We start from the raw sequence: 27,326 nt of genomic DNA on the forward strand, positions 1-27,326 counted from the left end.
CATAATCACAAATGCACATTGCTCCATCAGCCAGTGCAATTGGGCAGCGTGATAGATGATGAGCATACCTTTTTCTTTCAGTCCATCAAACGCATTATTTGATGTATTTAAGAGTGGTGGCCCGGTGCAGTTTTATAAATTTTGATGAAATTGGGTTTATCAGCAAAAAGGAAGCATTTTCAATAAGAGCGTCCAGTGCAACACCTACGAGTAACCGGATTTAGAATCACTGAAAACGACTTAAAACATCTATACTGAACCATTTACTCTCTTGCTTGGTGCACGCTAGTCTAAATTAAATATTTTTTGCTGTGTAAGTACTTTTCAAACGCGCTGACTAGTGCCCGTGCGTGCCGAAGAAAATGAGCGCAATTTGAAGTGGCGTTCCGAACCAGCGCGATCGACACAATCACGCAAGCTGTGGGAGGGGCCAGTATTGTGCGCCCGGCCTGAACCGGGCAAATTGAATCTTGAACCAGTGTAAAAGGATGAGAAACACACACAAATGTAAGTGGTTTTGAGCATAACTCGCCTACGCTTCAAACGCCCCGATCTTTTGCGTTGGTTCGGTCGATTCCGCCCGGAGATGCATTGATATTACTAACGGGAGTCAGCTGTGGCTCAGTGGGCAGCACTCTCGCCTCTGAGTCGGAAGGTTGTGGGTTCAAGTCCCACTCCGGGAACTTGAGCACATAAATCTAAGCTGACACTCCCAGTGCAGTGCTGAAGGTGCGCAGTGCACTGTTGGAGGTGCCGTCTTTTAGATTAGACGTTAAAGCGAGGCCCCATCTGCCCTCTCAGGTGGATGCAAATGATCCCATGGCACTATTTCGAACAAGAGCAGGGGCGTTATCCTCGGTGTCCTGGCCAATAACTTATCCCTCAATCAACATAACACAAACAGTTTATCTGGTCATTATCACGTTGCTGTTTGTGGGAGCTTGCTGTGCGCAAATTGGCTGCTGTGTTACCCACATTACACCAGTGACCACACTCCAAAAGTACTTTGTTGGCTTTAAAGTGCTTTGTGATATATGGTGGTCATGAAAGGTGCTTATATAAATGCAAGTATTTCTTTCTTTAAAGATGACATCCCACCTCCCAAAGCTTTTAAGCAGGAGAATCCGCTCAGCCTACATACAGAAGGAAGTCTGTGAGATCACCTGACAACTGGGACTGCTGAGGGAGAAACCTTTAACCCAATGCTCAGTAATGTGGATGAGTCTAAGCATTGTTCTCCGAACACGGAATAGGTTAGGGTGGGATTGAGGTGTCCGGTTGTTCTAAATAAAACTTGTTCAATCAAAAATAATCACAACTGTGTGGTGTTAAATTCCATCTTGGATTCAGAAGCTTGGGTGAAACTGTTCCGAGTTATATACCATATATGCCTTTTCTTCTAGGCTCGAGGGGTGCACCTGCGATTTCCTGATGTGCGGTGGCAGTGACTGAGTCCCCACCACTAGTGCGCACTCACAATATTGTCTCCTAATGCATTTTTTTTGTGGGGGGGGGGCAGTTACATGATTGTCTTGTGCTGTTCTTACACATTACCAGTTCATCCACCAGGCTCACAACCACCTGCTGAACCGTGGATCTCCCTAACCCAACTGGCTGGGGTTTTATTGAGTCTTGTGAACATCATGTGACTGGCTAAGCCACTCCCAACTCAACAGCTCCACAACTATTTTGGTTGCATCTTTAAATCAATGTAAGTTAAGTGCCCCCTGATTAAAGGGGGTTGCGGGGCACCAAAACCTACACATTAAACAAATTAAACTTTTGACATTAACTTCATTCAAATTAAAATTTCAACAGCTCTATAAACCTGTGAGCATATTCACAGGTGTATACATTTCACCCTGGATTAGATTGCCGACATTTTCATGCACCCGATCCTAGTCATTCTTTCAGAGTGGGCTGTCAGCTGTGGTTCAATGGGTAGCAGTTTATCTTTTTACACTTGACCAGCTCCGTTGGGCAGACCACATCGTCTGCATGCCTGACACGAGACTCCCAAAGCAAGCGCTCTACTCGGAACTCATACACGGCAAGCGAGCCCCAGGTGGGAAGAGAAAACATTTCAAAGACACACTCAAAGCCTCCTTGATAAAAATGCAACATCCCCACCGACACCTGGGAGTCCCTGGTCCAAGACCGCCCTAAGTGGAGGAAGTGCATCCGGGAGGGCGCTGAGCACCTCGAGTCCCGTCGCCGAGAGCATGCAGAAAACAAGTGCAGGCAGCCGAAGGAGCCTGCGGCAAACCAGACTGTCTGTCTCGCCTGTGACAGAGACTGTAATTCCTGTATTGGACTGTTCAGTCACCTGAGAACTCACTTTTAGAGTGGAAGCAAGTCTTCCTCGATCTCGAGGGACTGCCTGTAATGACGATGATGAGTGGGTAGCACCCTCGCCTCTGAGATGGAAACTTTGTGGGTTCACATTCCCACTCTAGAGATTTGAGCACAAAATCTAGGCTGACGGTCCTGTTCCATGATCAGCACAGCTTTCCTTTTGCCTGGCAAAATCCCTCCTGTGGATGTAACAAAAATAGCACTCCTTGCCAGAGCCTGTGTGTCCTTTTGTATGCATTGATTAATATTTAACGGCTTTGGTCTGACATTTGGCTCATTTTTCACATCTCGCGCTCTGCTTTGTGGTCAGCCAATTTAGCAGACTCTGTCCAATAACTCATTCAGATCACATCCTTCCACTAATGCAGATCAATACAACTCCTCTGAAGTAGAACCTCCAATAATCTGTGTTTGAAGCTCAAAATCCACAATCTGGAATCGACACTTTCCTGATGATAACCTTAATCCTCTAAAAGATTAATCCGATATATTATTGAGCACGATGAGCGGAGACAGCTTCATACATTGGGTTCCGTCTTCCACGTACACGCTGGTGGCAGTGAGCCGCGCTCACTGACAGCTGATATCGGAGGATCGCATGGCAGAATTCCTGTGATTTTCCGTCCAAATGAACAGCTGCGATTTTTTGATGTGCGGTGCCAGTGACTGAGTCTCTACCATGAGTGTGTACTCACAATATTGTCGCCTAATACCATGTTTTAGGGAGTCAAATAATTGCCTTGTACTGCATTTTCACTGTTCCAATCACCGCTAATCCTTGTATTAGAGTTGCCAACATTTTCATGCACCCACTCCTAGTAATTCTGTCAGAGTAGGATGTCAGCTGTGCCTCAGTTGGTAGCACCCTTGCTTCCGAGTCAGTAGATAGTAGGTTCATTGTCCCACTCCAGAGACTTGAGTATAAAATGTGGGCTGACATTCCACTGTAAGATATGGACAGCAGAGTTATGGATGAGCTCAATTTTATGCAGGTTAGAAGTCTGACCAGGGGAGCATTGAACTATCATAGAATCATGGACGTTTACAGCATGGAAGGAGGCCATTTTGGCCCATCGTGCCTGCGCCGGCCAACATGAGACTATCCAGCCTAATCCCACTTTCCAGTTCGAGGTCCATAACCCTGCAGGTTGTAGCACTTCAAGTGCACATCCAAGTACTTTTTAAATGTGGTGAGGGTTTCTGCCTCTACCACCCTTTCAGGCAGTGAGTTCCAAACCCCACCACCCTCCAGGGGAAGAAATTTCCCCTCAAATCCCTTCTAAACCTTCTACCAATTTATGCCCCCCTGGTTGTTGACTGCTCTGCTAAGGGAAAGGGGCCCTTTCTCTCCACTATATCTAGGCCCCTCATAATTTTATACACCTCAATGAGATCTCCCCTCAGCCTCCTCTGTTCCAAGGAAAACAAATCCAGCCTATCTAATCTGTCCTCATAGTTAAGGTTCTCCACTCCCTGCAATATCCTCCTAAATCTCTTCTGTAACCTCTCCAGTGCAGTCACGTCCTTCCTGTAATGTGGTGACCAGGACTGCACGCAGTACTCCAGCTGTGGCCTAATCAGTGTTTTACGCAGTTCAAGCATAACCCCCATCCTCTTATATCTATCCCTTGGCTAATAAAGGCAAGCATTCCGTATGCCTTCTTAAACACATTATCCAGATGGCCTGCTACCTTCAGGGATCTGTGGACATGCACTCCCAGGTCCCTTTGTTCCTCTACATTTCTCAATGTCCTACTCTTTAATGTGTATTCCCTTGCCTTGTTAGCCCTCCTGAAATGCATTATCTCACACTTCTCTGGATTAAATTCCATTTGCCACTGTTCTGCCCACCTGACCAGTTCAATGATATCTTCCTGCAGTCCGCAGCTTTCTTCTTCATTATCAACCACACAGCCGATTTTTGGACTAGCCCAATCTAGAGGTGACAAAGGGCTGGATGAGAGTTTTAGCAGCAAATGAGCCAAGGCAGGGGCGGAGTAGGGTGATGTTATGCAGGTGGAATTGGCGAACTTGGTGATGCTGTAAATATGTGGTCGGAAGCTCATCTTGTTAAACCGAGGCCTCATTTGCCCTCTCATGTGGATATAAAAGATCCCATAACACTAATTTGAAGAATAGCAAGGGAGCTATCCCAGTGTCCTGTGCCAAAATTTAACCCTCAAACATCACATAAACAGATTATCTGGTCATTATCCACTTTGGTGGCAAGAATGGGAAGGCAGATTATTATCTGCATGGTGACAGATTAGTAAAAGGGGAGGTGCAACGAGACCTGGGTATCATGGTACATCAGTCATTGAAGGTAGGCATGCAGGTACAGCAGGCAGCAAAGAAAGCAAATGGCATGCTGGCCTTCATAGCGAGGGGATTTGAGTATAGGAGCAGGGAGGTCTTATTGCAGTTGTATAGGACCTTGGTGAGACCACACCTTGAGTATTGTGTGCAGTTTTGGTCTCCTAATCTGAGGAAGGACATTCTTGCTATTGAGGAAGTGCAGTGAAGATTCACCAGACTGATTCCCACAATGGCTGGACTGACATATGAAGAAAGACTGGATCGACTAGGCTTATGTTCACTGGAATTTAGAAGAATGAGAGGGGATCTCAAAGAAAAATATCAAATTCTGATGGGATTGGACAGGTTAGATGCAGGAAGAATGTTCCTGATGTTGGGGAAATCCAGAACTAGAGGTCACAGTCTAAGGATAAGGGGTAAGCCATTTAGCACCGAGATGAGGAGAAACTTCTTCACTCAGAGAATTGTGAACCTGTGGAATTCTCTACCACAGAAAGTTGTTGAGGCCAGTTCATTCGGTATATTCAAAAGGGAGTTAGATGTGGCCCTTACGGCTAAAGGGATCAAGGAGTATGGAGAGAAAGCAGGAATGGGGTACTGAAGTTGCATGATCAGCCATGATTATATTGAATGGTGGTGCAGGCTCGAAGGGCTGAATGGCCTCCTCCTGCACCTATTTTCTATGTTTTTATGTTTCTATGTTGTTTGTGGAAGCTTGCTCTGTGCAAGTTGGCCGCCGCATTTCCTACATTACAAGAGTGATGTCACTTTAAAAGTACTTTATTGGCTGCAAAACCCTTTCGGATGTCCTGAGTTTGTGAAAGTCACTGTAAGTGCAAGTCTTTCGAAATGACTTTAACAGGATTGTAACGATCAGGAAAGATTGATAGACTGGGGCTTGTTTCTCTGGGAAAAGAGAGATGGAGAGGAGATCTGACAGATGCTCTTGAAATAAGTTTGATCGAGTGGAAGTGGAGAAACTGTTTCCACTTGTGGGTGAGACCAGAGCAAGGTGCCGTAAATATAAAATGACCAGTGATAGACAAAATAAAGAATTTAGAAGGAATATCTTTATGCAGTGAATGTTGAGATTGTACAACACTTTGGGTTGGGTTTTCAGTTTGTACATTTCGGGGCGGTAATGCCAGCGGGGCGATAAGGTTTGGTCCCGGCAACGGTTTGTGCCTCAGTCAACAAAATTGGGCAGCTGGGCCCTGAGTGTGGGGCAGAGCACTAAGGGAAGCGTTGCACCCCTCTCTTAGGGCGCTAGGCCATCTAAGTATGGGAAAATCCTAAGCTAAACAGCCGGCCTTGGAGCACTGTGAGAGACGATGGAGAGAAAAAAACACAGGACAAAAACCCCCACCAAAACCATTACTAATAAATAACTCACGCCACCAGAACATAAATTGCAGTTTAAAAAAAAACAATCGCGCTTACCTGAGGCTGACGTCACTTACCTCACTGCAGCCGCTACAGCTCGGACCACCCGCTTTCACAGGCGGTCCCACCAGGGGGCGCTATGGAGCGCTACGGGTCGGGTTCGAACCAAAGATCGAGCCGGCGTCGTAACCAGGGGCGTTGCACACCGGCTCGCCTCTTCCGCTCCGTAATGCTCCGTGCTCCGCCGAACCTGGCCGCGGAAAACCCCGGCGGGACGCTGGAAGGTGGCCACCCCTATGGAGCAGTTCCCACCACCATTGCTGCCCCTCCAGGGCAAAAGCAGAGGCAGGCAGCAGCAAGGGGAAAATCAAGCCCATTGCCGCATGGAATGGTTGAAGCATTGACACATTTAAAGGGAGGCTACACCGTGCGCCGCCCCGACCTGTGTGAGAACACCACCGCAGGTCGGGGCTATAAATAGAGCTGGAACGCCGGGCCCTGGAACATCGTGGGCGGAGGTGCGGCGAATGAGGGTTCGGGGCCCAGAAGAGCCGAGGGCCCAGGGGTAGCACGGGCCCAGCCCACACTGTGCGATATGTGCGCGCACTAGGTCCGTGCAGCAGAGCTGGTCTCCAGACATCCTGGTTAATGCTTGCCACTGGATAAAGACCTCGCTCTTTCAAGCTCGTGTGGTGACTGGTGTGCAACATCCACCACACGTTAAAAAAATCCACACACAGGCATCTTCCATCCCCTCAATTGGAGGTCAGGACTGGAACATCGGGTCCTTCATTGAAACATCTGCGAACTCTCGTGGAAGCAAGTCATCCTCATTTGAGGGGCTGCCTATGATGAAATGAGGAAGAATTGCAAAGAGGGATAAAGGGGCAAGGTCATTCGAGTGGGAGGAGGCTCATGAGAAGTATAAACTATAGCATAGACCTGTTGGGTAGAATGGCCTGTTTCTGTTCTGTAGATTCTATCTAATTCTAAGGCTGTTTCCAGTGTAGTTCCGCAGGGCTCAGTACTAGGTCCCTTGTTTTTTGTGGTATACATCAAAGATCTAGACTTGAATATAGGGAGTATGATTAAGAAGTTTGCAGACGATACTAAAATCGGCTGTGTAGTTCATAATGAAGAAGAAAGCTGCGGACTGCAGGAAGATATCAATCAACTGATCAGGTGGGCAGAAGAGTGGCAAATGGAATTTAATCCAGAGAAGTGTGAGGTAATGCCTTTGGGGGGGGCTACAGGGAAAGGGAATACACATTAAATGGTGGGACATTGAGAAGTGTAGAGGAACAAAGGAACCTTGGAGTGCAGGTCCACAGATTCCTGAAGGTAACAGGCCAGTTGGATAATATAGTGTCTGTAAGCACTCTAATAATGACTCCACGAGGTAAGGTATTGCACTTGAACTGTTGTGACCTTAGTCCATTTATTGCAGCTCCTGAATGAGGGTACAGTAAGGTGAGCTCCCTTTTATACCTGGTTCCCTGTCGTGTACAGGTGACCCCTAGGTCTCCACCAGTTGCACCCTTTGGTGGTACAGGCATAGTGTATACAGTGTGAAGATACATTCAGTGGTCTTATGTAACTGTACATTGAGTGTACAGGGTATATACGTATATTATATATACAAAACAGATAAGATGGTTAAGAAGGCATTCGGAATGGTTGCCTTTATTAGTCAAGGCATAGAATGCAAGAGCAGGGGGGTTATGCTTGAACTGTATAAAACACTGGTTAGACCACAGCTAGAGTACTGCATGCAGTTCTGGTCACCACATTACATGAAGGATATGATTTACCTGAGATTTACGAGGATGTTGCCGGGAGTGGAGAATCTTAGCTATGAGGACAGATTGGATAGGCTGGGTTTGTTTTCCTTGGAACAGAGGAGACGAGGGGAGACCTCATTGAGGTGTATAAAATGATGATGGGCCTAGATATAGTGGATAGAAAAGGCCTATTTTCCTTAGCAGAGGGGTCAACAACCAGGGGACATCAATTTAAAGTAATTGGCAAGAGGTTTAGAGGTGATTTGAGGGGAAATTTCTTCATCCAGGGGGTGGTGGGGGTCTGGAACTCACTGCCTGAAAGGGTGGTAGAGGCAGAAACCCTCACCACATTTAAAAATACTTGGATGTGCCCCTGAAGTGCCGTAACCTGCAGGGTTACGGGCCTGGAGCTGGAAAGTGGGATTAGGCTGGATAGCCTCTTGTTGGCCGGCGCAGACACGATGAGCTGAAATAGCCTCCTTCCGTGCTGTAAATTTCTATGATTCTAATTCTATGTGACTTTTCATTCAGGTTCAGTGATATTAAATCCAACCATTGTTCAAGTGCGATAATATGCATCAAATAAAGGCCACATAGTCATTGCTGAGGTTATATTGATTCACGGATCATATATATTCAAACTGTTTTCTCTCAAATAGATTTTTCTTTCCCTCATCTATTGCAGCTGCTTTGGCTAATTCTTATCGCTGATGTTATCTGTTTGGAAATCCATTTGAATGAATTGTGGGCGGGGAGAAATCATTTATTTTACAATTTCAGTGTATATTTTTATTCAACAACCATGTCCTTGCTTGTTCGGACCAAATGCTTACCTGCACGATTCGGTCTATTTTCCCAAGCGCATGCAGCCTTACCAATAACACGCACCAGGGCTAATTTTAACTCACTCGGCCTGGCAGCAAATAGGCAGTAGTAGGCCCAACATCGCAGTGATACAATTGTCACTCTTTTGCCGTCTTTCGGCTCGGACGTTAAACCGAGACCCCCCTCTGCACGCTCAGGTAGCTGTAAACGATCCTGTGACACTATTTCGAAGAAGAGCAGGGGAGTTCTCCCCGGTGTCCTGGGGCCAATATTTATCCCTCAATCAACAGCACTAACACAGATTATTTGGCCATTATCACATTGCTGTGTGTGGGAGCTTGCTGCGTGCAAAATGGCTGCTGCGTTTCCCACCTCACAAAAGTGACCACACTCCAAGAAGTACTCCATTGGCTGTGAAGGCCTGAGGCCATGAGAGCTGCTGCAGGAATGGCAAGTTCTTTGCTTCCTCATCTGATCGAGCCGCTGCCATTTTCGTTAGGGCCTTCAATTGGGCAGCTCTCAGAGTGATGACATCGGGCAGGCGGCCAAAATTGCGCCCGAAGACCTCTGCAGTAAAAGTCAACCCCTGCTATTTATATGACAGCTGTGCCCAATTGAATTGCCAGACAAATTGGCCCCGAAGCTCTCTTTATTACCAACACAATTTGTCTGCTGCCAGATACCTGCGACCGCACTCGTGTGGACACAGGTAACACATCTCGTTAGTGGCGCAAATGGGGCGCTGGAGAAGATGGACGTGAAGCAGAGTTTGCATGAATCACACGTAGTATCCAATACGAATGAGCTGTCAGCTTCACCTGCCTGTATCGGTTTGCTGTTCCATTGATTATATTTTTTTTGAGAGAGCAAGAAAGTCAGCAGCCTCTGCAGAACACTTGTTCATTTGACTCTCCCAGCTTCAACACTTGCTGAATAAATACCCTTGCCATTTGTCACTCCTTGATAATCTTTGAAAGGTGTTGATGGCACAATAAACGCTGACACCTGCTTCTGTCCCAGTAATACTGAGGACTGCAGTAAATAAAACAAGCCATTTTTATATACTGCAACGTCGTATGAGAACAACGTGAGTACAAAGCTTGACTTTGTCGTCAGTCTGTGAGCCTGTTTCACACGAAAAGAAAAAGAAAGACTTGCAATTATATAGCACCTTTCACGACCTCAGGATGTCCCGAGCCATTTTACAGCCAATGGAGTACTTTCTGCAGTGTAGTCACTGTTTTAATATGGGAAACACGGCAGCCAATTTACGCACAGCAAGCTCCCACAAACAACAATGTGATAATGACCAGATAGTGTGTTTTAGTGACATTGATTGAGGGATAAATATTGGCCAGGGCACGGGGGAGAACTCCCCTGCTTTTCCTCAAAATAGTGCCGTGGAATCTTTTAAGTCCACCCAAGAGGGGAGATAGGGCCTCGGTTTAACATCTCATCAGAAAGACGGCACCTCCGACAGTGCAGCGCTCCCTCAGCACTGCACTGGAGTGTCAGCCTAGATTTTTGTGCTCAAGCCTCTGGAGTGGGACTTAAACACACAATCTTCTGACTCGGAGGCGAGAGTGCTGCCTACTGAGCCACAGCTGAGGGCAAATTCCACAGCCTCACAGCTCTCTGTGTGACGATGTTTCTCCTGCCCCCTGTGATATATTCTTACGACATCACGAACACAGCACTCACACACAAGATGGCTCTCAACAGAACACTGTCATCATGTGACTTTGACACATGACCCCTTTAATCTTTACGTCAGTAGTTGCATTACCGGAGTAGTCCACTGAGTGGAGCAGTAGTCCACTAGGGGGAGCTATGTTACACCCTCATTTCTAAATCTCTCACATTTAGTCGTGTATCGATGCCCCCTTTGTTCTTTATCCCTCGACTACTGGAAACAGTCTTCTTGTATACACCCCAGTCCCATCCTTTCATAATTTTAAACATTTCTATCATATTGTACCACTGTCTACTTTGTTTTAATGAGAAGTGATTCCATTTTGCAAGTCATTCTTCACATTTCCATTCCCTCACACCAGGTAGCCTCCTCGTGATTCTGTGCTGTACCCTCTCCAATGCCTCAGTAACCTTCCTATGGTGTGGAGCCCAATATTGCATAAAATAGACGAACTCAGGTCTTATTAAAGTTTTACCGAGGCTCATCATTACCTCTTGGCTTCTCTATTCTTTATCTCTTGAGATGAATCCGAGCAATTTATTAGCTTTTATTTTTCAACCTTATAATCAGTGAACCCGCGTCCCCCCACCAAATCCCTCTGCTCTTCCACAGCAGCGAGCCGACTTCCATTCAGAATACAATTACCCTTGCTCACATTGAATTTCACAAATTACTTTTCCACCGCCGACCCCTGTAAATCAGAGGCGCGCGCAGTGGGAGGAAGATACACCTTGATGCCAATCCACCGTTTAGCATATCAGTGCGCCAATCTGCCACACCATCCCCTTGCACGTATCGAGTTACCTTCCACCGCCACCCAGACTGGAAAACCAATGCGGTGGAGAATTCCAATCTTTGGGTGGAACTTGTAAGAGACCAAGGGTGGGGGGAGGCGAGTTTGCCCCTCTCGCCCCGATTGGGGGCGGTAACCTTCGGGGGGCTGGGAATTTTATCGCCCGGCCTGGAAGCTTCGCCCTTCGAAGGAAATGAAGCGCTGTCTCTGGGGCTCGGCTTTCCTGGAGGGGCGCTCGCCGGGCGGCAGTGCAGCGCTGAGAGGAGGAGGTCAGCGCTACGCAAATGTTCCACATCGCGATAACGCGCTACAATGCCCCTCCCCTTCAATTAAAGGGGAGGGCCACTGCGCACTCTGCGGGCCGTTTAGTGGCCAGCCACTCGGTCACCAGGGTCCCGATCGACCGGGCCAGCCACCTGGCAACCAAAATGAAGCGCCGAGATCCACGATGGCGGCCTGGTAGACACGAGGGCCGCCACTGCCGGGCCTGCAGCATAAAATGGCGGCCTGGGGCGCTAAAGGCCTCGCCTTTAAGGGGCGCCCCGGCGGGGGATGTCCGCCAGCTTCGCGACCGGCGGGGAAATTTCCCCCGCGGTGCGCCAAAGGGGTCGGTACAGGGCGGCGAGAGGTCGGCACGGACGGCGATGATGTCATTGCCCAGTGCACGCCACCATCCTGGGGCACTAATTGTGGGGCTACCAACACAGCGACCCCCCCCCCCACAAACCTCCTGGGCAATTTCCCCCTCCCCCTGGGCAAAAATGTCATTGCACCCCGTTACCCCACCCTGGAGGCGCTAAACGGGGCAAAAAAAGGGGCAATTTTGGCCCCAAATTCTTCATACCATTTGATTAACAAGCCCAGTTGTATTCTGCAAGCCCGTAGTAGATCACAAATTTTTAAGATTGCACGCGTTGTTAACAAAACACATAGTCAAGGTTTTAATCAGTAACCAAAGGAGATTATTATTTTTACAGAGGTGAAAAGGCTAAATGAATGAATAATGCAGAGATGTCTGCTTGTGTTTGGTTAATTCTGTTGCGTGAACTGCCCTGGTTCTGGTGGTTACCAAATAACGTTACTTAATCTGCATTCATCCCATGGGACCAATCTTCAGCCTTTCGGTGGTTGAACTTCTCTGAAATACAATAAAGCGACAATTCACAGGAAAGAATTATACCGGCGGGTCAATTCTGTAATGGCAAAGATGAAGTAAACTTAATCTCTGCTGTTTCAACATGAAGAGTATTATCTTTTATGCAAATATTTCATGAATAATTAAAACTTAATAACTTGCTACAGTGGTATTTCTGAACAGATAAGATACTGCAGGGGGTTTGACAGGGTAGATGCTGAGAGGTTGTTTCCTCCGGGCTGGAGAGTCTAGAACTACGGGGCACAGTCTCAGGATAAGGGGTCGAGCAGTTAAGACCGAGATGAGGAGGAATTTCTTCACTCAGAGGGTCGTGAATCTTTGGAATTCTCTGCCCTAGAGAGCTGTGGATGCAGACGCATTGAGTATATTCAAGGCTGAGATAGATACATTTTTGGATACTATGGGAATGAAGGGATGTATATGGGGATCGGGTGGGAAAGTGGAGTTGAGTTCAAAGATCAGCTGTGAACTTATTGAATGGCGGAGCAGGCTCGAGGAGCCAAATGGCCCACTCCTGCTCCTAATCCTTATGTCCTTAGCTCAGTAATGGACTTTTGTGACAGGTAAAATTAAATATTTGAACTGTAGCACTGCATCTTCCAATTTCTCGGACGACTGTGACACCGCACAAACCTCAGAGGCCGGGAAATTGGGCCAGTTTGCGTTGTCCGTTAAGGCCGGTTTGGAAGAACAAATGACGGCTGACTCGCCTCTGCCCGATTCTGGCGGGTCCCGAGGTGGCCATCATTTCGAGCAGTCAGCAGTGCTGCCGTTGCCTGCGCTCACTGCAGGAATGACAATGAGACAGATCGTGACGTCAACTACATCGGTTGGCACGTGATATATCTACATATGTACAGTATTTCTTCATTTGTGTTATTTTGAAATGCTTTTGCCTATACAGCCCATTAAATTTAAATTTTGAGGATTGGTTACCTCCCTTAAAGGAAGCGTAGCTCGACATCGTCCAGGACAAAGCAGTCCGCTTGATCGGCACCCCATCCCCCACCTTCAACATTCACTCCCTCCACCACCGGCGCACCCTGGCTGCAGTGTGCACCATCTACAAGATGCACTGCAGCAACTCGCCAAGGCTTCTTCGGCAGCACCTCCCAAACCCACGACCTCTACCACCTAGAAGGGTAAGGGTAGCAGGCGCATGGGAACACCATCACCTGCAAGTTCCCCTCCGAGTCACACACACCATCCCGACTCGGAAATATATCGGCCGTTCCTTCATCGTCGCTGGGTCAAAATCCTGGAACTCTCTCCCTAACAGCACTGTGGGAGCACCTTCACCACACGGGACTGCAGCGGCTCAAGAAGGCGGCTCACCACCACCTTCTCAAGGGGCAATTAGGGATGGGCAATAAATGCCGGCCTTCCCAGCGATGCCCACATCCCAGGAACGAATAATAAACAAAAAGAATCTGGGCACACAGGCCAGTTTGTCGAAATCATGGCACTCGCGAATTGCTGATAATTAATATTGATTGCTGAAAAATCAGACGCGTTGTGAATGAATTGCGTTGACCTCTGCCCCTAATTCCCTGAGTCACTCCACAGTGGAACAAAGTTCTGTCCTAGTGGTGAAGTCTCTGCTCTCTCATCTTTGGACTTAAAAACTGAATTTGGCAATTGGAGCCTACACCTAAGTCCCGGCGGAACAATCAGCACTCTGACTCTGCCTCAAAAATGGGGTTACCAAATTTTGACCCCAGTATCTGTGGGAGCTGGGGTGGGATGCAGGGGGCGGGGGAGAGGGTGGGCGGCATTATTTTATACTTAGCTGAAAGCAGATTTATTTCTTAAGTCGACCGCCCAAATTTTCAACAGTCACGGCAAAGAGCTGATGATGCCAGTCAGAAAGTTCATCAGTCCACAGCAACTGCCGATCTGACCTTTCTCCTGCTAACTGATGGGTTCACATCGCATCAGTGAACAACCAGTGTTAAGAACATATGGCACCGTCGGTGATGTCACAGACCTTGCTGTGTTCGCTGTTCTACTTCGGCCGGTGAGGTAGGTTAAGTGTGAAGGCAGGAATTCGGATAATCACTTCAAGCCATTTGCACGTATATTGTGCAGGACTCCGGGAGAAGCTGCTAGCTTCCACAATCTTGACTATATTAGAATAGTAGAATTGTACACACAGCTCTTCAGTTCAATGCAGCCAAACTGACCCTCTGAATCAGCCCCCTGCTCTCTTAAACGCTATTATTGATTTTGCTTCCAGTACTTTTATTGGTAGGCCATTCCATGTTCTAGCAAACCTTTGCATAATATATTTCTCCTAATTTTTCCCTTTATTCCCCTTTAGTTGTGTCTCAGTGGGTGGCACCCTCTCGGTGGGAGGGGCTAGGAGTGAGCAGGTGCGGCTGGCTGTTTGATTATTGCAGAGAGTTGGAGAGAGTTTATAAAAAGGCACTGGTGGGTTTTTGGGGTTTTCTGTTCAGATTTTACCCATCAACATCGTCATCATCATAGGCAATCCCTCAGAATCGAGGAAGACTTGCTTCCACTCTAAAAATTAGTCCTTAGGTGGCTGAACAGTCCAATTCGAGAACAACAGTCCCTGTCACAGGTGGGGCAGATAGTCGTTGAGGGAAGGGGTGGGTGGGACTGGTTTGCCGCACGCTCTTTCCGCTGCCTGCACTTGATTTCTGCATGCTCTCGGCGTCGAGACTCGAGGTGCTCAGCGCCCTCCCGGATGCACTTCCTCCACTTAGGGCGGTCTTTGGCCAGGGACTCCCAGGTGTCAGTGGGGATTTTGCACTTTATCAGGGGAGGCTTTGAGGGTGTCCTTGAGGGACCCATTAACAGCAGCCATCTGGAGCCCAGAATGCCAGCCTCTCAGAGGACAATGTTCCCAGGATGAATTTAATCAGGAGAGAAAATGATGGGGGTGAAGGGAGAATAAAAGGTACAATAATTTGGGTCAGGACCCCAGCAGATTTGGAAAAGAAAAAAAACGGTGGTGGTTCAGTGCGGGGAGAAGGAAATGCGAGCTCGGGATATTATCCAGGCACCACATGAGGACATGAGGGGGTTGACTTATGAGGAAAGGTTGAGTAGGTTGGGCCTCTACTCATTGGAATTCAGAAGAATGAGAGGTGATCTTATCGAAATGTATAAGATTATGAGGGGGCTTGACAAGATGGATGCAGAGAGGATGTTTCCACTGATGGGAGAGACTAGAACTAGAGGGCATGACTTAGAATAAGGGGCCGCCCATTTAAAACTGAGATAAAGAGGAATTTATTTTCTCAGAGGGTTGTAAATCTGTGGAATCCGCTGCCTGAGAGAGCTGTGGAAGCTGGGACATTGAGTAAATTTAAGACTGAGATAGACAGTTTCTTAACCGATAATAAAAAAGTTGGATTCGCGGAACATTAAAATGTGCTCGGTAATAAAGTGGAGATACTATCCAGGAATGCGGGTAGCTTACCTTAACTTAAAGCCCTGATTTTAACTCTGGGCCGGGTGTCAGAGGTGTGATCACGAAAGGGTTTTTGTTCTTCTATTCCTTTTAAATTATTGTAGCTTCTTTTTTAATTTTAAGCTGCAAGTAAAACAGGTAAAGGCGGCTGAAAGGAGGCCGATCACACGCAGCAGTGACCATCAGGAGTGCTGTGAATAAGAATATAAGAAATAGGAGCAGGAGTAGGCCATACGGGCCCTCGAGCCTGCTTCGCCATTTAATACGATCATGACTGATCTGATAATGGACTCAGCTGCACTTCCCCGGCCGGTCCCCGTAACACCTTATCCCCTTATCGTTTAAGAAACTGTCTATTTCTGTCTTAAATTTATTCAGTGTCACAGCTTCCACAGCTCTCTGACTCAGCGAATTCCACAGATTAACAACCCTTTGGATCTTGGTCATGGGCTGCCCCGACCTGTGTGAGAACACCATCGTAGGTCGGGGCTATAAATAGAGCTGGAGCGCTGGGCCCTGGAACATCTTGGACAAAGGTGCAGCAAATGAGGGTACGGGGCCCAGAAGAGCCGAGGGCCCAGGGGCAGCACGGGCCAGCCCACAATGCGATCTGTGTGCGCACTGGGTCCGTGCAGCAGAGCAGGTCTCCAGTTGTCCTGGTTAACCCTTGCCACTGGATAAAGGCCGAGCTCTGTCAAGCCCGTGTGGTGTCTGGTGTGCAACGGTCACCACACGTTAAAAATATCCATGCACTTGTATCTTCCACCCCCTCAATTGGAGTTCAGGACTGGAACATCGGGTCCTTCGTTGAAACATCTGTGAACTCATGTGAAGGCAAGTCATCCTCGTTCGAAGGACCGCCTATGATGATGATGGATCTGGCTGCACCTCCTGCTCCTCCTGACTCCGCATTAATTAAAACAAAAAGGGCTAGAAATTGGGTACATTTGCACCTCCCATGAGCCCATCCTTAGTTGCCCTTTGCGACTGGGCGTGGCACTGATATTGACTGCCGCCTTATTGGGGATTTAGCAGCGGCGGTATGGCATTGTGCCCCACTCTCCTGCGCCCTGCGATCGTGATGTCATCGACAGGCACATCGCCCGCTTTGCGCCCCAGACCCAAAATTCATTTTCGCCCCCGACAACAACACCGGGCGATAACAGCGACAGATTCAGGAGGCGCCGGTCGGGCGGCCGGCCGCTACCAGGGGCGATGATTAAAGGCGGGGCGGCTGAGGTTTCCACCTGCGATGGTTCAGCCTGGGTTTCTGCCTGAATACTGGGCTGATCGTGCGGGTTCGCCGCTCCCTGGGTGCTCCAGGTAGGTCTGTTCTCAATCGCATAGCCTGCAGCGATTGCCTTTCCCTTTAAGAACATAAGACCATAAGAAATAGGAGCAGGAGTAGGCCATACGGCCCCTCGAGCCTGCTCCGCTATTCAATAAGATCATGGCTGATCTGATCATGGACTCAGCTCCACTTCCCCGCCTGCTCCCCATAACCCCTTTATCCCCTTGTCGTTTAAGAAACTGTCTATTTCTGGCTTAAATTTATTCAATGTCCCAGCTTCCACAGCTCTCTGAGGCAGCAAATTCCACAGAATACAACCGTCTGAGAGAAGAAATTTCTCCTCATCTCTATTTTAAATGGGCGACCCCTTATTCTAAGATCATGCCCTCTAGTTCTAGTCTCCCCTATCAGTGGAAACATCCTCTCTGCATCCACCTTGTCAAGCCCCCTCATAATCTTATACACTTTGAGAAGATCACCTCTCATTATTCTGAATTCCAATGAGTAGAGGCCCAACCTAGTCAACCTTTCCTCATTAGTCAACCCCCTCATCCCGGAATCAACCTAGTGAACCTTCTCTGAACTGCCTCCAAAGAAAGTATATCCTTTCTTAAATATGGAAACCAAAACTGCACGCAGTATTCCAGGTGTGGCCTCACCAATACCTTATATAGCTGGAACAAGACTTCCCTGCTTTTATACTCCATCCCCTTTGCAATAAAGGCCAAGATACCATTGGCTTTCCTGATCACTTGCTGTACCTGCATACTATCCTTTTGTGTTTCATGCACAAGTACCCCCAGGTCCCGCTGTACTGCAGCACTTTGCAATCTTTCACCGTTTAAATAATAACTTGCTCTTTGATTTTTTTTTGCCGAAGTGCATGACCTCACACTTTCCAACATTATACTCCATCTGCCAAATTTTTGCCCACTTTCTTAGCCTGTCTATGTCCTTTTGCAGATTTTTTCTGTCCTCCTCACACATTGCTTTTCCTCCCATCTTTGTATCATCAGCAAACTTGGCTACGTTACACTCAGTCCCTCTTCCAAGTCGTTAATATAGATTGTAAATAGTTGGAGTCCCAGCACTGATCCCTGCGGCACCCCACTAGTTACTGGTTTCCAACCAGAGAATGAACCATTTATCCCAACTCCCTGTGCTTGCTATTGAGGGAGTGCAGCAAAGGTTCACCAGACTGACTCCCGGGATGGCAGGACTGACATATGAGGAAAGACTGGATCGGCTAGGCTTATTCTCACTGGAATTTAGAAGAATGAGAGGGGATCGCATAGGAACGTATAAAATTCTGAAGGGACTGGACAGGTTAGATGCAGGAAGAATGTTCCCGATGTTGGGGAAGTCCAGAACCAGGGGACACAGTCTAAGGATAAGGGGTAAGCCATATAGGACTGAGATGAGGAGAAACTTTTTCTCTCAGAGAGTTATGAACCTGTAGAGTTCTCTACCACAGAAAGTTGTTGAGTCCAGTTCGTTAGATATATTCAAAAGGGAGTTAGATGTGGCCCTCATGGCTAAAGGGATCAAGGGGTATGGAGAGAAGGCAGGGGTGGGGTACTGAGGTTGAATGATCAGCCAGGATCATATTGAATGGCGGTGCAGGCACGAATGGCCGAATGGCCTACTCCTGCACCTGTTTTCGATGTTTCTATGTTTTCTGTTCGTTAGCCAATCCTCTATCCATACTAATATATTACCCCCAAACTCCTGAAGTTTAATCTTGTGCAGTAATCTTTTGTATGGCACCTTGTCAAATGCCTTCTGCAAGTCCAAATACACCACATCCACTGATTCCCCTTTATCCACCTGTTCATTACATCCTCAAAGAACTCCAGCAAATTTGTCAAACATGACTTCCCCTTCATAAATCCATGCTGATTCTGTCTGACCGAATTTTTCTTTTCCAAATGTCCTGCTACAGTTTCTTTAATAGTGGACTCCAACATCTTCCCAACCACAGGTGTTAGGCTAACTGATCTATAGTTTCCTGCTTTTTGTCTGCCTCCTTTTTTAAATAGGGACATTACATTTGAGTTTTCCAATCTGCTGGGACCTTTAAGGGAGGGAGGGAGCCCTTTGTACGCGGCAACGCTGCACCGCCCAGTGTGCAAAACTGTGAGGTCTCCGCACCGCCCACGTCCTTCAGTACTCGAAGAACGAAGTTGCGCGCTTGATTTAGCGCACCATTTCCATCCTGGAGCGCTAAAGCCAATTTTTTGAGAGCGAGGCAATATTACTGCCTAGCGCTACGTTTCCCGGCCTTCAAAAGTTAGCGCCCCCAGCCAAAAAAAATTAACTTTAACTTGTGCTTTGGGGGCCGGCTGTTTGTTTGGCTGCATCCGTGCCTGGAAAACCCGACGGTTCAGGGCAACCCAATTTCCCTCAGGGAGGTCCGAAAGCAGACGTTCAGCCGCTCCTTTCCTGCATCGACACGGGGCCTAATGCCTGCTTTTGGCAGCCATTTCAACAGCCTGAATAATGGCTCCGATCCAATCTTGGGTGGGGTGTCCTTGGGGCACTGGGCGTCGGTCCTCACTGTGGGACTCGTTGCGCGGAACCCGTATAACAGGCGCAACCGGCTTCAGTTGCTCCCTTGCACTCATCATCATAGGCGGTCCCTCAAACGAGGGTGACTTGCTTCCACACCAAAAGGGATGAGTTTGCAGATGTTTCAATGCAGGGCCCGATATTCCTGAACTCCAGGGGTGGAAGTTGCCTGTGCGTGGCTTTTTTTAACGTGTGGTGACCATTGCACACCAGCCACCACACGGGCTTGACAGCTTGGCGGTTATCCAGTGGCAAGGTTAACCAGGATGACTGCAGACCTGCTCTGCTGCACGGACCTATTGCGCACAAATCTCACTGTGTGGGCTGGCCTGTGCTGTCCCCGGGCCCTCGGCTCTTCTGGGCCCCGTACCCTCATTTGCCGCACCACCGTTACGACCTTCCCGCTCCACCGCTGTGCCGGTGTTCCAGTCCACGCTCTAACCGCCGACTCAGTTGCCCACTTCAAAGCCGTCGCACACTTGGAGCGGCTCAAGCTATAAACCGTAGTAGCACACTTCAGCTCTTTATACTCCCGGCCTGCGGTAGTGTCCTCGCGCAGGTCGGGGTAGCCCATGATGTTGCAGGGGCCCGTGCTCCAGCTCTTATCCTACACAAGCACTGAGATGATAATTTGCTTACCTTCCTTTCAGCCTCCCACAAGGCATTTAATGAAATTAAAAGCTTGTTCCCGTCAGCAGGCAACAATCTCTAGGGTGCTAACTAAGTGGTGTGTTGACCTTTGAAACCTGCCTGCCTGTTAAGAATGAACAATGTCTCTTCTGAGTACTCTGCATGACCTCACTCGTCATTTTCCTGGCCTTAATTTCCCCTCCCTGTCAGTACAAGAGAGCCTATCATATATTATGAATAACATGATTTTAAATGGACAAGGGCCAATTTGAAGCCTGCCCAATACAGGGGAAACTTGGAAGACGGGCAGGTAAAATCACCTGTGGCAATTACCCGCCAACATTCAACAACAACAACAACTTATATTTATATAGCACCTTTAATATAGTGACATGTTCCAAGGCACTTCACAGGAGTATTGTGAGAGAACAAATTTGACACCAAGTCCAACCTGTAAAACAGACACAACTGGACCCAGTTTCTACGCTGCACGAGGGACTGTGATAGTAATTCGCTTAACTCCCTTTCAGAAATTAGCACAGGTGACCAAAAGCTTGGCCAAAGAAGTGTTTTAAGGAGTGCCTTAAATGAGGAAAGAGAGGCAGAGAGGTTTAGGGAGGGAGTTCCAGAGCTTGGGGCCTAGGCAACAGAAGGCACGGCCACCGATGGTGGAGCGATTATAATCAGGGATGCTCAGGAGGACAGAATTAGAGGAGCGCAGACATCTCGGCAGGTTGTGGGGCTGGAGGAGATTACAGACATAGGGAGGGGCGAGGCCGTAGAGGGATTTGAAAATAAGGAAGAGAAATTTGAAAGCTAGGTGTGTTATGTATGTAATAACTCGATAGACTGAATACTATAAACTAACACAGGCACAAACCTGGCTCTGCTTTATTAGGACCCAAAGTGATCAGATTACATGATGGCTGGCCTTTTATACCTGGGCTGTACACCAGTGCACACAGCCCAATGACCTCCGACAGCCGCGCCACCTGGTGGCTAGTAACCCCAAGCATACATACATAACAAGGTGTTGCTCAACTGGAAGCTAATATAGGTCAGCGAGAACAAAGGTGATGGGTAAGCGGGACTTGGTGCAAATTAGGACTCGGGCAGCCAAGTTTAGAATCACCTCTAATTTATGTAGGGTAGAATGTGGTTCGACAACCAGGTTCTGATTTTAATCCGCTCTTCTGAGCAGGCAAGTGAGACACTTTAAGAGGGAGATTGATAAATTTCTAGAAACAAAAGACATCAAGGGGTATGGGGAAAAAGCGGGAATATGATGTTGAGATAGAGGATTAGCCATGATCATACTGACTGGTGGTGCAGGCTCGAATGGCCGAATGGCCGACGACTGCTCCCATTTTCTATGTCCTTCGTACAGCTTGGGATTTGATGATGTCATTGGGGCCCAACTGTTTTCTTTGTAACAGAGGAGGCCGAAGTGAGATTTAATTGAGGCGTATAAGTTGATGAAGGGCCTCGATAGCGTGGATAGGAATGACGTATTTCCCTCAACAGAGAGGTCAATAACCAGCCGGTATAGGTTTAAAGTAATTGGTAGAAGGATTACAGGGGAGACGGGGAGAACGTTTTTCCACCCAGAGGGTGGTGGGGGTCTGGAACTCACTGCCTGAAAGGGTGGTGGAGGCAGAAACCCTCATCACATTTAAAAAGAACTTGGATGTACACTTGAAGTGCCATAACCTACAGGGCTACGGACCAAGAGCTGGAAAGTTGGATTAGGCTGGATAGCTCTTTGTCGGCCGGCGCGGTCATGATGGGCTGCAGTGGCCTCCTTCGGTGTCGTAGTTTTCTATGATTCTAACTGGTATTTTAAACCTTGTGTCTTGATGACCAAAACTGGGCAGCGTGTTCAAGCTGCAGCCTGACCAGAGCACAATACAGTTTGATCATAAGAACATAAGAACGTAAGAAATAGGAGCAGGAGTAGGCCACTTGGCCCCTCGAGCCTGCTCTGCCATTCAATAAGATCATGGCTGATCTGATCTTAGCCTCAACTCTACTTCCCTGCCTGCTCCCCATAACCCTTGACTCCCCTGTAATTCAAAAATCTGTCTATCTCCACCTTAAATATATTCAATGACCCAGTCTCCACAACTCTCTGGGGTAGAGAATTCCACAGATCCACAACACTCCGAGAAAAGAAATTACTCCTCATGTCCGTTTTAAATGGGCGGCCTCTTATTCTGAAACTATGCCCCCTAGTTCTAGATTCCCCCATGATGGCAAACATCCTCTCTGCATCTACCCTGTCAAGCCCACTCAGAATCTTAGACGTTTTAATAAGATCACCTCTCATTCTTCTAAACTCCAATGAGTATAGGCCCAACCTGCTCAACATTTCTTCATAAGACAACCCCTTCATCTCAGGAATCAACCTCGTGAACCTTCTCTGAACTGCCTCCAATGCAAGTATATCCTTCCTTAAATAACGAGACCAAAACTGTACACAATACTCCAGGTGTGGTCTCACCAATGCCCTGTACAGTTGGAGCAGGAGTTCCCTACTTTTATACTTGTTCTTAAACACGCAAACCCCTATTTATCTCCAATGCAAATATATTCCCTCCCCGTGCCCAGCACCCGCCATAAAAACATGGCAGGCGTGCTCATTGTCTGACCTTTATAAAGGTGCCAAAAAAAAACAGTTCATTGTTCAATCCTTTGGAGGTGCAGACCACAACCCAGCCTGGGACCCACCTAAGCCAGCTGACCAGCAAGTTTTCAGGCTCTCACAAAGGATATTCCTCATCATCATAGGCAGTCCTTTGGATTCGAGGAAGACTTACTTCCATCCTTAAAATGAGTCCTGAGGAGGCTGAACAGTCCAATACGAGAGCCGCAGTCCCTGTCACAGATGGGATAGATAGTCGTTGAGGGAAGGGGTGGGTGGGACTGGTTTGCCGCACGCTCTTTCCGCTGCCTGCGCTTGCTTTCTGCATGCTCTCGGCGATGAGACTCAAGGTGCTCAGCGCCCTCCCGGGTGCACTTCCTCCATTTGGGGCGGGCTTTGGCCAGGGAGTCCCAGGTATCAGTGGGGATGTTGCACTTTATCAGGGAGGCTTTAAGAGTGTCCTTGTAACGTTTCCTCTGCCCACCTTTGGTTCGTTTGCCGTGAAGGAGTTCTGAGTAGAGCGCTTGCTTTGGGAGTCTCGTTCTGGCATGTGGACAATAAGAACATAAGAACATTCAAAATAGGAACAGGAATAGGCTATATGGCCCCTCAAGCCTGCTCTGCCATTCAATAAGATCATGGCTGATCTGATCATGGGCTCAGCTCCACTTCCCCGCCCGCTCCCCATAACCCCTTATCCCATTATCGTTTAAGAAACTGTCTCTTTCTGTCTTAAATTAATTCAATGTCCCAGCTTCCACAGCTCTCTGGGGCAGCGAATTCCACAGCTTTACAACCCTCTGAGAGAAGAAATTTCTCCTCATCTCCGTTTTAACTGGGCGGCCTCTTATTCTAAGATCATGCCCTCTAGTTCTAGTCTTCCCCATCAGTGGAAACATCCTCTCTGCATCCACCTTGTCAATCCCCCTCATAATCTTATACGTTTCGATAAGGTCCCCTCTCATTCTTCTGAATTCCAATGAGTAGAGGCCTAACCTACTCAACCTTTCCTCCTAAGTCAATCCCCTCATAAGCCACCTGAGACAGAGACTGTAATTCCCCTATTGGACTGTACAGTCACCTGAGAGTGGAAGCAAGTCTTCCACGCTTTCAACGGATTGCCTATGATGATAATATAAGTTAATAGAGGTAGGTAAATGTATTTGCTTCATGGGTTCTCTGCTTGAGCATTCATCGCAACACATTGTTAATAAACCAACTAGTTCTTAACAGCAAAGGTTTAACAATCACACTACACATTACCAGTGAATCTGGGGCCCAGAAGAGGCGAGGGCCCAGGGGCAGCACGGGCCAGCCCACACTGTGATATGTGTGCACACTAGGTCCGTGCAGCAGAACTGGTCTCCAGTTAGGCATGGGTAATCCTTGCCACTGGACCGAGACCTAGCTCTGTCAAGCCCGTGTGGTGGCTGGTGTGCAAAGGCCACAACATGCTAAAAAAATCCATGCATAGGCATCTTCCACCCTTGAGGATGTAGTTCGGTACCTGGAATATTGGTCCTTCATTGAAACACCTGTGAACTCATCCTTTTTTGGCGTGGAAGCAAGTCATCCTCGCTTCGAGGGACTGTCTATGATGATGATGATGACATTACCAATTCATCTACTAGGCTCACAACTGCATACCTCACCGTGGATGACTGAGACTCCACTGACCAGTGTTTTATTGAGTCTAGTAAACATCACGTGATTGGCTAAGCCACTCACAATGCAACAGTGCAAGAACTATTTTAATATACCTTTCAGCCAAGTGGCTCCTTTTTGAAGGGCACAAAAATCCTTAATTAACGAATACACACCAAAGGGAAACTTGACAAATCAAATCAAATTAAAATGTTGTTTCCCTGTTGAAATGATGCACTCCAGTCCCTCCGGTGCCCACCTCTCGCGGAAGGCCACGAGCGTACCGGTGGACACCACGTGCTCCATCTCCAGGGACACCCTGGCATGAAGGTAGCCGCGGAAGAGAGGCAGGCAGTCGGGCTGAACGACCCCCTCGACAGCCCTCTGCCTGGACTGGTTCATGGCCACCTTGGCCAGGGAAACAGCATAAACACCTGTGAGCATACTCAAGGTGCATAAATTACAATAGGGAAGAGAAATAAAAAATTAGACGATAAATTAACTGGAACAACACAGGAGCGGGTCTGAGGTATTTATAGATTTCTCATTGAAACCAACAGCACAGGGCGTGTTAACATAAAGCTAAGTGGATATTGGGAGATATTTCAAGTGATGTAACTATTTGTACTGCACTTTTTTTGATAGACAGGTGTCTGTCAAGCCCTGCCCAACCACCCCTCCCCTGCCCGTACGTCTCTTTTTTGACCGACAGGTGACAAGCCCCACCCCTTTAAAGCTCTGCCCACTTCCCAGCCTGAATCATTCCATGAAGCTGGGCCTGAGGCACCGACTCTCTCCCCCCGGCAGTCCTGAGGCCGAGAGTGAGAGAGAGGCTGGGGGGGGAGAGAGAAAGAGAGCGGCTGGGTGGGGAGAGGAGAGAAAGAGAGAGGCTGCGGGGGAGAGAGAGAGGCTGAGGGGGGAGAGAGAGAGGCTGAGGGGGGAGAGAGAGAGGCTGGGGGGGAGAGAGAGAGGCTGAGGGGGGAGAGAGAGAGGCTGGGTGGGGAGAGGAGAGAAAGAGAGAGGCTGCGGGGGAGAGAGAGAGGCTGAGGGGGGAGAGAGAGAGGCTGAGGGGGGAGAGAGAGAGGCTGGGGGGGAGAGAGAGAGGCTGAGGGGGGAGAGAGAGAAGCTGGGTGGGGAGAGGAAAGAAAGAGAGAGGCTGCGGGGGAGAGAGAGAGGCTGATGGGGGAGAGAGAGAGGCTGAGGGGGGAGAGAGAGAGGCTGGGGGGGGGGAGAGAGAGGCTGAGGGGGGAGAGAGAGAGGCTGAGGGGGGAGAGAGAGAGGCTGGGGGGGAGAGAGAGAGGCTGAGGGGGGAGAGAGAGAGGCTGGGGGGGAGAGAGAGGCTGAGGGGGGAGAGAGAGAGGCTGAGGGGGGAGAGAGAGAGGCTGGGGGGGAGAGAGAGAGGCTGAGGGGGGAGAGAGAGAGGCTGGGGGGGAGAGAGAGGCTGAGGGGGGAGAGAGAGAGGCTGGGTGGGGAGAGGAGAGAAAGAGAGAGGCTGCGGGGGAGAGAGAGAGGCTGAGGGGGGAGAGAGAGAGGCTGGGGGGGAGAGAGAGAGGCTGAGGGGGGAGAGAGAGAGGCTGGGGGGGAGAGAGAGAGGCTGAGGGGGGAGAGAGAGAGGCTGGGGGGAGAGAGAGAGAGAGGCTGAGGGGGGAGAGAGAGAGGCTGGGGGGAGAGAGAGCGAGAGGCTGGGGGTTGGAGAGAGAGTCTGAGGGAGAGAGAGAGAGAGGCTGGGGGGGAGAGAGAGAGAGGCTGCGGAGGGAGAGAGAGAGGCTGGGAGTGAGAAAGAGAGAGGCTGGGGGGTAGAGAGAGAGAGAGGCTGCGGGGAGAGAGAGCAAGGCTGCGGGGAGAGAGAGAGAGGCTGGGGTTTGGAGAGAGAGAGAGTCTGAGGGGGAGAGAGGGAGGCTGTGGGGGAGAGAGAAAGAGGCTGGGGGGGGAGAGAGAGAGAGGCTGGGGGGGGGAGAGAGAGAGGCTGGGATTTGGAGAGAGAGAGGCTGAGGGGGAGAGAGAGAGAGGCTGGGAGGAGAGAGAGAGGCTGGGGGTTGGAGAGAGAGAGGCTGAGGGGGAGAGAGAGAGAGGCTGGGGGTTGGAGAGAGAGAGAGGCTGAGGGGGAGAGAGAGAGGCTGGGGGGGAGAGAGAAAGAGAGCGGCTGGGTGGGGAGGGGAGAGAAAGAGAGGGGCTGGGGGGGAGAGAGAGAGAGGCTGCGGGGAGAGAGAGAGGCTGGGGGTTGGAGAGAGAGAGAGGCTGAGGGGGAAAGAGAGAGGCTGGGAGGTGAGAGAGAGGCTGGGGGTTGGAGAGAGAGAGAGGCTAAGGGGGAGAGAGAGAGGCTGGGAGGTGAGAGAGAGGCTGGGGGTTGGAGAGAGAGAGAGGCTAAGGGGGAGAGAGAGAGGCTGGGAGGAGAGAGAGAGGTTGGGGGGGAGAGAGAGTGAGGCTCGGGGGGAGAGAGAGAGAGGCTGAGGAAGAGAGAGAGAGAGATACGGGGGGGAGAGAGAGAGGCTGGGGATAGAGAGTGATACGTCCTTACTATACAGTATAAATGCACACGAGGCCCATGCTTGAGAGAAGGTCAGTCTGTGACCTGTCCTTTATTCCTTCGCACTCAAGTGATGAAGGTGGGTGGAGCTTCCCCTTTTATACCTGAAGGTCCAGGTTAGGAGTGTCTCCCACCTAGTGGTCATTGTTCTCACGGTGTACAACTTAGGTCAGTTTATGGGTTACAATGCTGGTTGAATACATGACATTACCTCCCCCCCACAAAGTTTTATTGGGATCACAGGTTGAGTCTCTCTGGTGGTTTACGCTCCCTTGCAGAGCGCC

This window comes from Pristiophorus japonicus, chromosome 5 (assembly GCF_044704955.1).
Source record: "Pristiophorus japonicus isolate sPriJap1 chromosome 5, sPriJap1.hap1, whole genome shotgun sequence".
NCBI classification, from domain to species: Eukaryota; Metazoa; Chordata; class Chondrichthyes; family Pristiophoridae; genus Pristiophorus; species Pristiophorus japonicus.